Genomic DNA, 15392 nt, shown 5'->3' with positions numbered 1-15392 from the left:
AACTGCAGGATGTCTTAGTTGCCTAAACTCCCTCTATTGCCTGCTTCAGGAACTTTCCCTGATTTCCTGCCTCATCATTTTTGTTCTGTTCCGTCTCTCATGCCCAACCACCAACTTGAGTCCAGCAGAGAAGAATAAACACAGAAACAAAAATTTAAAAAAAATTGGTCCAAAATACAAATGTTTCCAAATATTTAGGTGTCTGGCAATGGACAATTCACACTATGGGTAACACCAGTGAATATTTCATAATTATTATTACTTGCTTTAAAAAATTAGAACAAAACACATTAAATTAACCAGAAATAATCAGTGGTGAAAGAGGATGTGTTTCTTTGTTTCAAAACGAAGCCAAGACAGCTTGGGTTTGAGCCTCCCTATGCTGGTAGCAGTGTGATACTGGAAACAGTTATTTAACCTGTTGGTGCCTTGAGTTCCTTCCTCTGTAAAAATAGATACGGTAATAGTCTTACCTCATAAGATTGTTGATATATAAAGTACATACATAGCAAGTCATATCTTATAATTATTATTGTTTTTTAGTGGAAGCCATATCTTAAGATGGTGGCATTGGAAGAAAAATAATAATTAAGAAAAGCTATAAAATGATTGTTAGGAATCTTTCTGGAAAGCATGACTTAAAAGTTTTATTCTTAACATTTACATGTTTGGTTTTTTTTTAGCTTAATGCTATTGAACAGGAATATATATGATGACAGGAATGGGAATAATTCAGTAACGTCATTTCTGAGATAATATACCTAAGGTCTGCTGATATGAGTAACAGGGGTGTTGCAGCGCTAATACCATCCTTAAGTACCATTGTTAGTTATGCCATTGTTTAAATCACTTAGGATTTTGTAATTTACACATGCTGGGAGGCCTTAAAACTAAGTGCACATTATAAATCAAAGGAATAATAATAATAGCCTTAGACATTATCAGCAAATAAAATATGACTACTAAATTATTGTAGTGACTTTTCAAGTAATATTTAAATATTTATTATTTTGCTCTCCTTTTTAAACATTTGTTTTAACCCAGTATTTCAAATTATTCACTCTGGCTTAATGCAGTCAATAAAAATTTTGCAGAATATTGCCATCCAACGGAGGAGTGATTTAAAGGAGATCACTTCTATCAACCTGACTATTTTTCAGTCCAAATATTGCACTGGGTACAAACACGTAAAACATCACTTTCTCAGATGACTATGGTGACAGTTTTCTGAGCCCCGCTCAGCAAGTCCTCAGCATGATTGAACCCCTTCATCATCACCTTAAATTTGTTTACACAATTTCATTTTCTTATCAGCCAATTCAACACAGTCCCTCAGCCTTAGAACAGAAGCTTCTATTGTACTCTCTACCTTTATCGACCTCCAGCAAGCATCCTCCACCTAAACATTCTTGAAAATTAACTTTAAATCTTTGCCTAAGGGGATTTTTTTTTCCGCCTTCCAATTTTCCACTTCTGTGGTCTTCTCTGTGCTTCAACATATTCAGAAATGTGTGCAGTTGATAGGAACACATTTGGAAAGGCGCTGCCAAGAAGCACCCCTCTCCTCTGCTGTTTCCAGGTGGCCGCTCCGGTTTCATGCGGTGTGTGGTCTGTGCTGGTGGTGTCTGCCTAACGAGGCAATGGCAGCTCGCTAATGTTTTAGATATTTTAGTGGAATCCGACATCTAGTCTGTCCTTTTTTTTTTTTTTTTAACTCGGAGACAGATTGCCAGGGAAATGAAATTTAAATAACAGTCACAAAAACTCTCCAACGTAGATGACATAAAAGGCACTTACTAAAGTAAATCATATCTTGGCAACTTAATGTCTTGCAGTAATGAGAAAATTTGAAGTCATTCCTGGGAACAATAGATCATACAGCTCCATCCTTAACAGGAGCTTAAGATAAAATGGAAAAAAATGCAATAGCCATTAATATAGGAAACAGCTATGAAAATAAAACTTGCAAGAGGATACACTAAATCAAAGATTTAAGTAGCTTAAAAATAGTGCTGCTAAAAAACGGGAAGCAATTTTAGGCAGAGCAAAAAGCGTTTCAAATTACAGGTTAGCAGTCTCCAAACCCAACATCGTCCCAGGCAACGCCTCACGGCACTTGGTGCGCACGGTCGCTACGATATGTGCAGCTGAGCTGTAGGGAGAGAATTTGCAGAATTCTTCCTCTAGTGGGCCTCACCCTATATGAGTTATAGGTAGTTCAGTTTATTCATCACTGGTAGATTTAGAAAAGTGTTGATCGCATCTAGATAATTGATTTTATCACTTTACGAGGAGTGACTAGATTCAAAGACCTATTTATATGTAACGAACTCAAAAGGGACTAAATATTACAATTCAACACCAATGTATTCATTGTACCCAGGCACGTACAAGAGAGCAATAATTTTCCATTTTTTCCCCTCGTATTACCAATGTAGAAGCTGTTCATGTAGAAAGACTTGGAGAATTCAGATAACTTGAAAATGGAAAATAAAATTCAACCACAGGTACACTCTTTTTTCCATTGGCCTACAAAAGAAAAGTCTAAACTCCTTGGCAGGATATAAAATAGCCTTTCAACATTTAACTTCTGGTTCCTGATCCAATCACCTAGCCAAACACAACCTTTCTCTCACTAATTGTTACTGAACCAAACTTGGGTCCGCTTTCCTGTGCACAGTAAAGTCAGTCTGCTGACACCGGGTTGTGATGAAGGGAAGTGCAGTGTTTATTGCAGGTGCCAGGCAAGGAGTCTAGGCAGCTAGTGCTCAAAAAGCCCAAACTCCTTGATGGCTTCTAGGGAAAGGTTTTTAAAGACAGGGTGAGGGAGGAGGTAGAAGGGTGTGCAATCAGCTCATGGGCCTTCTTCTGACTGGCTGTTGGTGAGGTAGTCCGGAGTCAACATCATCAACCTTCTGGTTCCAACCAGTCTGGAGTCTGGGGCTTGTGGGCAGAATACAGTTAGCTTCTTCCTCCTAGTGGGGGTTTCATTATCTGCAAAACAGCTCAAAGGATATGGCTCAGAATATTACCTATAGCCCTTGAGAAGGAACTAAATGTCCCTGACTTTGTTTAATGGCTACACTGCTTTCTTTTGTTTGGCTTGACTATTTTCTTTTGTTTCTGCACTTTCTCACTTCTCTGATTAAATTTATTCTTTGGAACTTGGGGAAGGCCTAGGAGTTTTTCTACAAACAAGAGGCAGGTGGAGGACACGGAGGGGTCTGTCCCAGGAAAGTCCCATAGAGTCCTGCTCGGTTAGATTATCTCCTACTTTTAATCCCAAAATACTGAATTGCCTGTAGATTGCAGAACCAGCCTTGCTTCTTTATACCTTTGTAGGCACTGTCCCCTCTGCCTAGGCCCCTCTTCTCTTGGGAATCTAATCAACTTTTATATCTTAAAACTCTCAGCTCGATTGCTGTATTCTCTGTGACATTGAACTTGACAGCTCCAGGCTGATACAGGTGCTACTGCTCCTTCTACTGCTCCTGGCACATACACCATTAAAGCAACTGTCTTATTTAGTCACAGCTGTTTACTTGACGTGCCCCTCTGCAGTAGGCGATAGTTCCTTGAGGGGTTAGGCAGTGTCTTATTTCTAACTTAACATCATTAACACAGAAGGAGATACGAGTACAGTTCTTTATAGAATCAAGTCCCTTGTCTCTGTTAGCCCATGAACTAAGCACCCAGACTCAGACTGATACACCAGGAAAGACTTCACTTCTGGTCCAAGTTTTCTCCATACAGACTCTACAGTGAGTAAGGGATGAGAGAGGCTTATAATCGCTGCTAGTTAACTGACCAGTTACTTCCTGAATGTGGCAGAACTTTTGTTCTCTTATTCTCGACTCCCAAGTATACTTGAGAGACTCCTTATTGTAAAAAAAAAAAAAAAAAAAAAAAAAGCTTTTTTAAAAATTTACCCATATCCCATTTATCCCAGTGTCCTGTAAAGAATGTTTCTCTCTCATTCCTGCTTTGGTGTCCTGCTCCCTTGTTTTAGACTGTATCCGTGGTTGAAAAGCTTTCCCTTTGGAAAAATCGTTGTTAAAATGAATTGAGAAATTTTGGATCTCTGAGAATAGAGAAAATATTGAAGGAGAGAATTGCTGTTTCAGCCTCAGGATCAAACATGTATCAATAATCATCAATAATCAGCCATTTACATCGTCCTGAGCAAACTTTTCGTAGCGTAACGACTGTGTTTTCAAGCAAGAGAGACATTTCTTTTTTCCTTTCTATCTCTGAGCTGCATTTTAAAGGCTGCATCTTTTTTTTTTTTCAGTCTTGATTAATACCCAGAGGGAGAGGCTAAATTTTTTGCCCAAGAAGGTGGTAGTGATAAATTGGTGAAGAAAATACTTTCTCCTGCCACACTGCATCCCCAGAGTCTAGCAGGGTAATGACACATGTTACATATATATAATTATCTTTTCAATGAGCCAAAAGATTAGCAAACTAATGATGCTCCTAACCAAAGAGCTTTAGGTATATGATAAGGTCAGGGACCAGTTTGAAAAATGATTCTGGGAACCAGAAGTTGAGTAGAAACAGAATGCTGAGGCCACTTCTTTCAAAGCTTTGTTTAGAAAGAAATGGAGCAGCATTTGGAAGGGGAGATAAGGTCAGAAGTTACTGTATTTTCCTACAGTATCACACAGGGGACTGTATTCATACCTTATAATAGCCAATATTGAAGAAAAATACGAAATGTATAACTGAATAACTTTGCTGTACACCAGAAATTAACACAACATTTTAAACTGACTATACTTCAATTAAAAATTCTTTTTAATTAAAAAAGTAAAACATATAGAGAATCAACAGCTTTACAAAAATTACCATGGCTTCAATGTTTCATGCAATTTTTTCATTAACCTTAGATGGCCCTTTTAGCAATTACTATCTCTTGTAAGGAATCATTTATGTGGAAAAAATTAACGAACTTTTTTTAAAGAAATTACTTTATTTGATTGCTTTAATTCTTAATTTTCAAGATTGGAAAATGTAAACATATCAACGTAGTGAAGAAAAGGTCTCTTTGAGGGTGGAAAAGTTACAGGTCTGACAAAAAAGGGCACATATTATGAAGCAATGTCCCCAAGAAAGATGAAAGGAGCAAACAAAGGGGTTTGCTTTACAAAAGAGGCCCCTGTCTTTAAATTGAAGGTGGGGTAGATGTGAAAATGGACACAGAGGCAGTAAAGTTTATCACAGAGAATCAGTAATTTAAAGAAATTCATATCTTAAAGCTTTTCTCAATTTAGAAATGTATGCGTTTTTATTTTGTTTGCCAACAGTTGAGTAAATCTTAACATTTCATGGCGAACTATCAGAGTAGTTCCATGTAAGTTTCCTCTTTTGTTTTATTTATTCATCAGTTTTATCCCTATTTCTACTTTCGTTCATCTACTCTGCCCCTATAGGCACTTATTCAAATGTCTGATACTGGTGATATTTATCTGTCCCCCAGTGCATTATTCTTAGCACGTGCAGGTGTAGATGGGGCTGAGGACTATGTCAGTGAACAAAATAGAAGAAAAGAATTATCCTGTCTTTGTGGATTTTCTATACTAATATGAGGAGAGGAAGCAGGAGAAAGAAAAATGAAAATAAATAGGTAAAGCAAATAGCTTAGATGCTCCTAAGTGTTAACAAGAAAAAAGAAATCAAGGAGTGAGAATAGGAAGTGGCCAGGAAAGGTGAGGTTGGGGTTCTGATCAAGGTCATCGGAGTCTCACAGAGAACGTGACATTTGAACAAATACTTCAAGTCAGATCATGTCTCTTCTCTGCTCAGATCCTTTAAAGAGCTTCCCACATCACCAGACAAAACTAAGGATCTTTAGAAATGCCTACAAAGCCCTGCACAGCTGCCCATCCTTCAGCTCTATAACCTCATCTGCCACTGCCCCTCACGCCCAAGGCCCCGAAACAGTGGGCTGAGTGCTGCTCCCAGAACAAGAACACGCCAGCCCTTCCCAGCCGACTCTCCTGCTCCTCCTCCAGCCAAACAGCTCCCCTACTTACCTCTTCCTGTTCTTTGCTTCATTGGCACTTTCCCAACAAGCCCTTCCCTGACTGCATTTAAATGAAGCAGCCACATGCCCTGAACAAAAGAGGTGACATTTGTGTCCAGCTCATTGTGGACAGGAGGAGATTTCCAAGAGATGCAAGATGCCCTCTGTACCCCACCTGAATGACCCATCCAGAGACCACAGCTTCCTGGCTTCCTCTCCAGCTCTCCGGCTATGAGGTCCTGCTACCTCTGGAAAAAAGGGAGTTCATAAAGCTACTAGAGCATCCAAAAAATAATTATATAAATAAATAAAACGCTAATGCATCCTCTATCCCATGTCTACAGTCTCTACAGCTCTTCCCTGCCAAACTTTACTCCATAAAATGTATCACTTCCTAAAATGCTATACAAATTGCTCCTTTTGCTTATTATCTGTCTCTCAACTACCTTCCTCCCACCCCCTTCCTCGACAGGCACACACACTAGAGGGTAGCCCCTGGGGGAGCGGGTGGGGAATAATTCTTTTCTGTTTTGTTTTTTTTTTCTTCTTTTTTAATAGAGGTACTGGAGATTGAACCCAGGACCTCCCACTCACTAAGCATGTGCTCTACCACTGAGCAACACCCCCGTACCCTTTCTGTTTTAGTCATGGATGTGTTTACTGGAAGCAAATATCAGAGGAAGAGCGTCCCTGGCTTGTTCAACAAACAGGAAAGAGGCCACTGTAGCTGGAACAGATGAACTCAGATAGGAAAGCAGGGCTGCAGGCAAACTGGGCTGGGTTGTGTTGTCTCCCCTCCCCCCATAGAATTTAGGCTTTGGCTGTGAGTGCTGTGCGATTCCTTGGAAGAATTTTAGTAAATTAACTGTAACAAGTCAAGGGCTCAGACTGGGAGACCAGTCAAGAGAGCAGTATAATAAGCCGGGGTAGCTTAGCTTCTTATAAAATGTTTAGTGTCATTCTGTGTTCATGCATTTTTAATTAGCACAAATTATTGTACCATTTGTCCCCTTCTCTTTTTTACTTTTCTTTTTTTCACTCAGCAGTACATTTCATGATGTAATCATGCTGATGGGTGAACAGCTAGTCAATTGTTTCTAATTGCTAAGTATTATTTCACTGTCTGTACCTTCTTTCCTAAGGTGAACTAGAAATAAGGTTAAGATTAGGATGTTTGTTGTTAGGGAAACCACATTAGAAGAATAAAGGTAAGAAACAATTTGCTAAAGAGAATGGGATCGTGTGAGCAAAACAGAAAAGCAATGGGTTCGTTTGAACAATGTTGGAATTTGCCAGATGGAGACAGTGAAGGAAGAAGGTTAGAGAACTGAAAGAATAAGCAAATGGCGAATGGACAGTGGTAATACAGTAACGATAACAATAACAGTACCACTAACAATAAGGTCGTTTTTCCTACTTTAAATACCCAAGACACAGGCTGGGGATTCACTTACATTCATTAAAATAAGGGGCTAATATACTTGGAGAACAAAGAGAAATCAAAGCATTTAATACTACATGGAAATCAGCAAAGCAATTTAGTGGAAATAATAGACAGAAAGAAAGGTATAGAAGCTGACGTTCAGAAGTACTGATACTTCAGTTTTCCAGAAGAGAAGACTGGCAAGGTCGTGACCAAGTGACTGTCTTTACAACTGGATGAGGAGCGAGGCAGTTAGAGAATCATGGGCGTGGCTGTTGAAATTCCTCAAGATGACAGTAGGAGTTGGGGTGGAAAATTCGGATGCTAGCGTGTAATGACTGGGGTTGTGGTGGGAGAGAGGCTGACAACCTCGTTCCCACTGATCTGTAAGGCAGGAAGGAATAAGAGGCCCATACAGAGGAGGACAGGAAAGACGCAGCACCACTGAAGGTGAGCCAGGCTGAAGGCGAGCCAGGCTGAAGGGGACGCAGAGCAGGAAATCACGTGGAGACGCCAAGTTACAAGGCAGTTTGTTGTCAGCAGGACAAGGGGTTCCAAACTGCACAATCACAAGATCTAAAGGAAGATAATGGAAGAAAACACAGAACCATAGAGTGGACAGAGAAGGGAAGAAATAGCTCATAAAATGGGCTTGCATTTAGGCAGCGACGTATCATAGTTCTAAATAAAATAATGGCAAAATTCCCCCAGTTGATTAAATAATTAATTTGGAGCAAAATCTATTCAATTAGACAAGTGCTTCGGCCTCTAAATCCAACCCATGTAGCAGAAGTGCCTTCATGGTGGGGGGAGGAGAGTCTGTCTCACCCAGCATTGCAGACATTCTCACCCATCCTCCCACAGACATGTGCACATATACAAAATAAAATTAAAATGAAAACTATTAATGTATCATGTTGTCTATTGGATCAGTTGGTAAAAATATAACAAGGTATCATTCCAATAACTGCATTAAATGGCCTCTCATTCTCTTTCCCCTTCCTGAAGCAAATAATAAATAAATTAATCAATCTGCTTCTGATATTGAGTAATTTTAACTTTAAAAATTTTTTCTAGTTGGTCCTTTGGCTGACAATTTTTAAAGTGGCTTTTTCTTTTTTACCTTCATACTATTTGGTACACACACAAACCATTAACAGGTCTGAATTTTAAATAAATACACAAAATGTATTTTCTCACCTCAAGTTTTGCACATCGTTCTAAAAATAAAATATGAGAAACTAGAGCAGTTTCTATTTTGGGAAATCACAGTATGTTTAAAATTCAAATGATAGGGTTTGTTTTTAAAAGTTAGAAAAGCTCCATACTAATTATTTGACTTCTGAATGTGCCAACTGCTTTGCAGTCCTGAGCACAGACATTACAAACCTCCCACTAGGACTGAGAGTGACTGGATTATGTCCACAGAGGAAGGCCTCAGTCTCTATTTTTTTAAGTCCTAGAAGAGAACATGGTCACGGGTAACTTCTTCTAAGATGTGAAATCACTCCCATGTCCAGAGAATTGCCAGGTAGAATTGTTTATTAACAAAAGAGTTCCACAGTTTAGAGACCCAAGCCAAAGAGCTGGGCACCAGCATGACCTCGGTCCTCTCACTTCTTGGACAGCACTGGGAGCTAAGGACAGGGGACAGGGATGAAATGAACATAGAGTTGCCCCGAAGGAATTCATAGTCCACTGAGGGAGACGGATGCAGAAGTAAATACTTTACAATAATTAATAAATGCAACTCCTTTGTGTGGCTGAATTGCCTGGAAGAGCAGGAAAGACTGTCGATTAATAGAAAGAAATCAGCCTTATTAATCACTTGTGAACAAAAACAAAGTCAAGGATATGATGCCAAACCTTTCTTTGCTTCCTCTAACCAGAAAATATTCCATCCCTTTAGGATCCTTTTCAGGTGGCCGACAGGAGTGTCTTCTCTCCCTGGCTGTCCTCTCCCCCTTTTCTTTCTGCCTGCATTTTTCTGGGTCTTGTCAAACTTTCTTTATCTTTCTGCAAGTTACTAGGGCCAGTCTGGGAGGATGGTGCTAGATCCTTACTGGCCTTCATACAAGGAAGCTGTGGTCCTTCAGATTGTCCAGCAGGGAAAAGCTACAACATAAATCTTTAGTAGCATATTTCTGCACCAAGACTCCCCATACTCTCCCGTGAAGTTCATACACAATTGTTCCAGCATTAATGGGCAAAGTCCGGCAACATGAAAAAATGAACATGCTTGTGGATTCTGCAGTCAGACTGCCTGAGTTTGAAACATGACTCTGACAATGTTGGTTGAGGATTAAATTAATTGATAATATGTGTTAGAAGCAAGTGTTGCTGATGGACGCAACCGGTGTTCCAGGTTCTTGTCCCGTCCCAGAAAGAATTCAGAGACAAGACGTCTCTGGTGGTTAAAAAGGTAAAGTGAGGATTTATTAGAGAATGGATAGTACACTCTCAGGGGAGAGCGGGCAGGCTCAGTGAGCGGCTGCCCTGAGTTTCTTTGGCAAGTTAGTTAGCTACATAGGGTGTAAAAATGGATGGGCAGAATATTCATTGGGGAGGGAAGGGTTTGGGGTCGTATTCCCTGATTATCATCCCAACTCCACCTTCCCAAAGGGAGGAGGGATTTTTGTCCTTATTTAGTCTGGATAGGAAGTGTCATGGCGTCGGTGCATGATGGGTACTTCTGATCTGCAAGGCTAATTTGCCCAATTCCTGCCATTTGGTCTGTGTCCTCCTTTCTCTGCTCATATCTAGCTATCTGCCTGCTCTAACACAAGGACAAAATGAAAAGCAAACAGTGGAAGGGGAACTGTCAACCTCCTGCCCTAGAAAGGTAAGTCAGTAACTCTGGAAACCCAGTGGGTCGGCACGCTGGCTTTGGTGCTGCTCCCCTGTCCTGGTGCCTGTGCTCCCAGATCCAGTTTTGTCTGGGAGAAAGGCCTGCTCTCGTGGGCTCAGAAAGATGCCCCCAGGACTGACGCCGCAAGAAATTTGCCCTGACAGACTGGTACAGCCTTCTCCGGTCGTGTCAAGGTGAAGAACTAGCTCTCTTTCTCTCTCCAACCCCGTTTTCCTCTCCAGGTGGGTAGGTCCTTTTCCCATGACGGAGTTTGACAGGTTCTGAGAGCCCAGGAGTGCGGCCTCTGAAGGCTCACCCCTGCATTGTGCTGGAATTTCCTATTGCTTTTCTTGTGTCTCTGACGCTAGTAGGTGGAGGCTTTGCTTGACCATTTTGCCAGCTGAGGTTGAATCAACCAACTTCTATTTCAGTTCTGTGGACCTCAGGGAGTATTCCCGTGTGTCCCTGTGCGTGTGTGTGGTTTCCTCATCCAGGGATGTTTAACAGAACCATCACACTCCCGGCCACGAGAATCTAAGGACCCGCGTCATCACTGCTGGTGCAGCGCCACTGGGTTTACCCATTTAATGGGAGAACATTTCCATTAACCTAGTATTGTAACGGAGCAGGACCCTGAGGGGACTTCCAGGCACAGACCCCTCCCCCATGTCCTCTTCTGCAGCCCCTCTCTGAAGTACCAGATAATAGCATCTCATGCATATTTCCTGGGTTTTTCAGATGTTAAAACCACCACCAAAGGGAAGAACTTAACTACTTGATGATGGTGAGCACTTGGCCCCACACCTTCTGACGCCTAAGGGTCGATAGTGTTGACCACCCTGTTCCCTTAACATCAACCAGTCAGAATTGTGCATAAACTGATCAATTCATCTGGACCCCCACCCCCAACTGGCCTTTAAACATGCTTTGCTGAAAGTTCAGGGTTTTCTTGGGCATAACCCACCTGGTCCTCCTTGCTGGGCCCTACAGTAAACCTTTCTCTGCTCCAAACTCTAATGTTTGTGTTTGTTTGGTCTCAGGCTCGGTCGGGCACATGAACTCGAGTTCAGTAACAGTAAGAGGGATGGTATGGAAGCAGGGCTGTGTTGTCTGTACCACCTCCTTTGGCTGGGTGAATGTTTCCAGAATTAGGACCCCATTCTCATTCTTTTGAAAACTCTTATTTATTTTTTTAAATCTTTCAGAAGTTTTGGAGTTCTCATTTGATTATTGCCTCCTTAAGGTAAGACAGTCACAATGCAGCCCTTAGCTGACTGCAACAGGTCCTACAAAAAACTGTGACGAGGCACTTTTTTTCTTTTTTACTTACAGTCTATAGGAAAATATCACAAAGGGAGCTTCTCCTCCAGAGCAGCATGCATGTACAAGGCCACAGGGAGAACAGTGGAGAAAATTTTCCTTCTGGAAAAGAATACTGTTTATCGTCCTAGAAACCAAGATTTTAAAGAAATCAATCTCTAACGCCTTCTTGCACGAAAGAAATAGCAGCAGAACATCTTCGAAAGAACTTAATCTCAAACTAGTAGAAAATGGATTCAAATCTGTGTCTCCCATTTACTAGCTTCTCGTCTTGGAATTATTTACCGTCTCTGAGTCTTTGTTTTCTCTTCTATAAAATGGGCATGCTGATTTCTACTTCATATGATTTTTTGATATAATAAAATGGGAAAGCATATAAAGCAACTAACGAGTATGGTGATCATCATAATAAACAACAAAAACCCACTTATTCTTCACGATGCTGAATTACATATACAACTGTATGTAATTTCCAAGAGTCAGTGTGGAATTTCCTACAAATTAGAAAAATCAATTTAATTTGCTTCTCTGGAATATTTGAATAGAGCTTCTCTAAAGGAATCCAAAAATTTCTTCAAGAGCCGTATCTGAAGGAATTAGATGATTTATTTAGCATCTCAGCCTAGATTTCCATTCTCCAAAATGAAGAACCACAAAAGATTATGCTATTCCTGTAACTACACAGTTAGTACCCACTGAAAATGTTTGCACCGTACTCTATAATAAATGCATTTTTCTCTTAGTTGCAAAAGACTATCTCCAAGAGGTTGTATGTTTTTCCAGATCATGAAAGTGTCGAAGTCAGTAATTGATATTATTAAATATGTTTACTGCTGATGCTGTGACACAGCTGAAACGTGCTTGCTTTTCTATGCTGAAAATTGATGGGATATTGAATCTGATTTCCCCTCTACAGTGGATGTCAGCAAAACTTCAACATGTGAACCAAAGAAAGCAGAAACAGTTGATAAATGTTCTTCATGAATCAGTCTCAGAAATGAGAGCAAATCAAGTGCCTGTGGGAACCTGAGCCACAGTTTCAGGCAGAGTCTGTGCAAAAAGCGGCGGCTCAGAGCAGCTGAGGTTTATCTGCAGAATGAGGCAAAGCCTGTGGAGCCAGAGGAACTGGCTCTGAGCCTTACCCTCCGACCAGGGTTTGCTTGGGTCTTGGTCTGTGCTTTTGGCCGTTATCCTAGAAGGCACACATTTTGTCTGTTTTGGAAAGGTGACTTTTTCTTCCCCACTATACTGGAACAATGGTCAAGAATGCCAGAGAAAAATATTCAGGCACATTGACTAGAAAAACATCATTTTGTAAAATTCTGGCCAGAAAATGAATTTTCTGTTGGAAAAAATATAAAATGGACCATTTTTTACTTATACGCTGCATTGTATCTAATGCACTATTTAGGCAAACATTTATAAATTGATATCAAAATGTGAATTCCACTATGGCTAAGCCCAGGGCTTATTCTCTTCCCAAAGAAATAGGTGTGTCCAATGTTTTCTGTTTCATAATTTTGGTTTTCAGTCCATTGTGCATATTAGGTTATTTCCATGAAGCACACACATTTACATCCATATTTATAATATCACTAATGCGCTAGCAAAATAATGTACTCTCATATGCTTCATCTTATGTAAACTTTATAACAGCCTTGTGACCCGTGTAGTGTGGCATTTTAATCCCCATTTTACATATTAGGGCACTAAGACTCAGGGTAGGGAAATGGCTGGTTCAGTGTCCGATAGTTAGTAAGTATCTCAATGATGGCTCTGTCTCCTCTCTTCTGATTCTAAGCTGAGTGGTTTTTGTTTTATGGTTTAGTATATCAGAGCACCTTTCCTGCTTGCTTTGTATCCTTTATCAACATAACTCAAAATAGGTCCAACTACCCACATTTTCCCATCTATTATTTCGTTCATTAGACACGATTGATGTTAAGGTCTGCATGGCTCCCTGAGCAAGGGCGAGGAGTGTTAGACCTGGAAGATGTTAGTGCTGATGGCATTCCACCCCGTACCAGGTCTGCCAAAACCTTTATTCCCCTGTACCTTCTATAAGCTTGGCAGACCTTCTGCATTGTTCCTATTCTAAGATTATCAGTGTGTCAATTTCCCACTTTACTTATGAGGTTAAGTGTCTGGATCCGTTGCAGACTTTTCAAGGAAGGTGTCGAACAAATCAACGGGATCACTGAGCATATGTTATAAATGGACTAACTACAAAGGAGTGGGCAGGGCTAAGAGAAAACAATTAAGAGGTAGGGCAGTATCTGGGAGTCACTGTCTCCGTAGGCCTGAAGGAGCCAGGAGAGGGAGCAGATCCTGGAACCCAGAGAGAACAGCTGGACGAACGGGCTGGGGTGGAATTGGCAAGAGTGGAGAAAGGAAAACAAAAACACCAAACTCACTTTCTTGTGAACTTCCTATATCATGCCACATGTCCCACTGTCTCAGACCAGAAGCCAGATAGTGTACTAGACCAGGTGTATCTGAAACAGAGCCTAAACGGACACATTCTTTGGGAGTGCAACCCTGCGGAAGCGGAGTTGAGGAAAGAGGGAGGGAAGCAATACAAGGAGAGCAAATATAACAACTCGCTTTACTGAGCTGGCCCCTTCTTCACCACAAGCAGATACCTTGGTTTCACAAAACAGCTCCAGAAAAGTGATAGGAAGTTGGGATGTCTCTCAAGTATTTGAAGGGCCCATTGGCTATTCATGGCCTTATGAAGTGTTGACTCCCTTGATCTTCTGGATCATGTTATTAACGGACACTGAGTAGTCCTGTGGTGTTTCCCACTCAGCAGCAATGAGGAAGCATCAGGGCACAAGGGGAAAAAATGTGAAGCAGGAGCCAAGGTTCTGCAGGGTCATGCCTGTGGGTGATCTGATCTGAAGGAATCCCCAGAACAGAGGCACTCTCGGCCAGAAGTGGCAGGAAAGCTGTAGCTCCACAAACTTCAAAACACTGTGAGCCCTGCTGGGGCTGCATCAGTCAGAGAGCAGACCAGGTGATGGTGCAGATCTAAGCACGCACAAACTCGGCGCGGAGCAGAGGACCAGAGTGCTTATAAAGGTCAGCCTCACAGGGCACAGAAAGAAGGCAGGAGCTGGTGGAGGAGAGAAGCGGGTCTGGCACAGCAAACAGAAAATGTGCATCGTGTATATACAAAATGGGAAGAAGCTTCTACAAAGTGGCCATGCTCTCTTTAGCAACACTACGTCTCCAAACTTTATTCTTTTCAGATTCCTAGATTCCTTTATATTCTTTTACATTCCTAAGGCAGGACAGAGTGCTCTAATGCTGTAGTCTGATGGCTTTGTGTGTAGTCTTAGAAAATTTTATTCTGTCCCTTATCCTGGTTTAATTTCATTCAAACTCCTATAAACCTGCATTTTCACTCGTGGCTTCTCCTTACCATGCCAGGGAAACAAATGCCACATCTCTAGCCTTCCCCTTCCTGCAGAACTTACTTCTGGCCTCCTCATTTCAATCTCATCCCCAACTTGAAAGTCTTAGCAGTGTTAGGGATTTACACATTAATTTTTGTATTTAACTCTTTCTGATATACTGTATCATTATTGATATTTAACCCAATAATTTTTTTCTCTTTGGTAATAACAATAAATTTTAATTTTAATCACTAGTTAAAGAGAATAGCATCTCCCCTCCTCAATACTGTAAAAACTAACCTGATCTAGAAGTGCATTTGCATTTATTAATGTCAAACATCATCTAGTTATTCATAGTTGTGATTGGAACCACATGAA

The 15392-nt window shown here is 40.9% G+C and overlaps 1 long non-coding RNA gene across 4 annotated transcripts in view; it reads left to right on the top strand.

Annotated features, from left to right (window-relative positions):
- Nucleotides 1-15392, top strand: part of LOC106729483 — a 299753-nt gene that overhangs the window by 278354 nt on the left and 6007 nt on the right. For 2 of the 4 annotated variants that reach the window (XR_004323425.1, XR_004323420.1), the window contains 3 exons: nucleotides 10212-10290; nucleotides 11035-11539; nucleotides 11629-12935. This is a non-coding gene — a long non-coding RNA (uncharacterized LOC106729483). Of the gene's footprint in view, nucleotides 1-10211; nucleotides 10291-11034; nucleotides 11540-11628; nucleotides 12936-15392 lie in introns of those variants that run through there. The other 2 variants (XR_001365896.2, XR_004323422.1) reach the window with 2 other exon arrangements.

Source organism: Camelus ferus, chromosome 1 (assembly GCF_009834535.1).
Source record: "Camelus ferus isolate YT-003-E chromosome 1, BCGSAC_Cfer_1.0, whole genome shotgun sequence".
Lineage (NCBI taxonomy): Eukaryota > Metazoa > Chordata > Mammalia > Artiodactyla > Camelidae > Camelus > Camelus ferus.
This window is presented reverse-complemented; position numbering and strand designations above follow the sequence as displayed.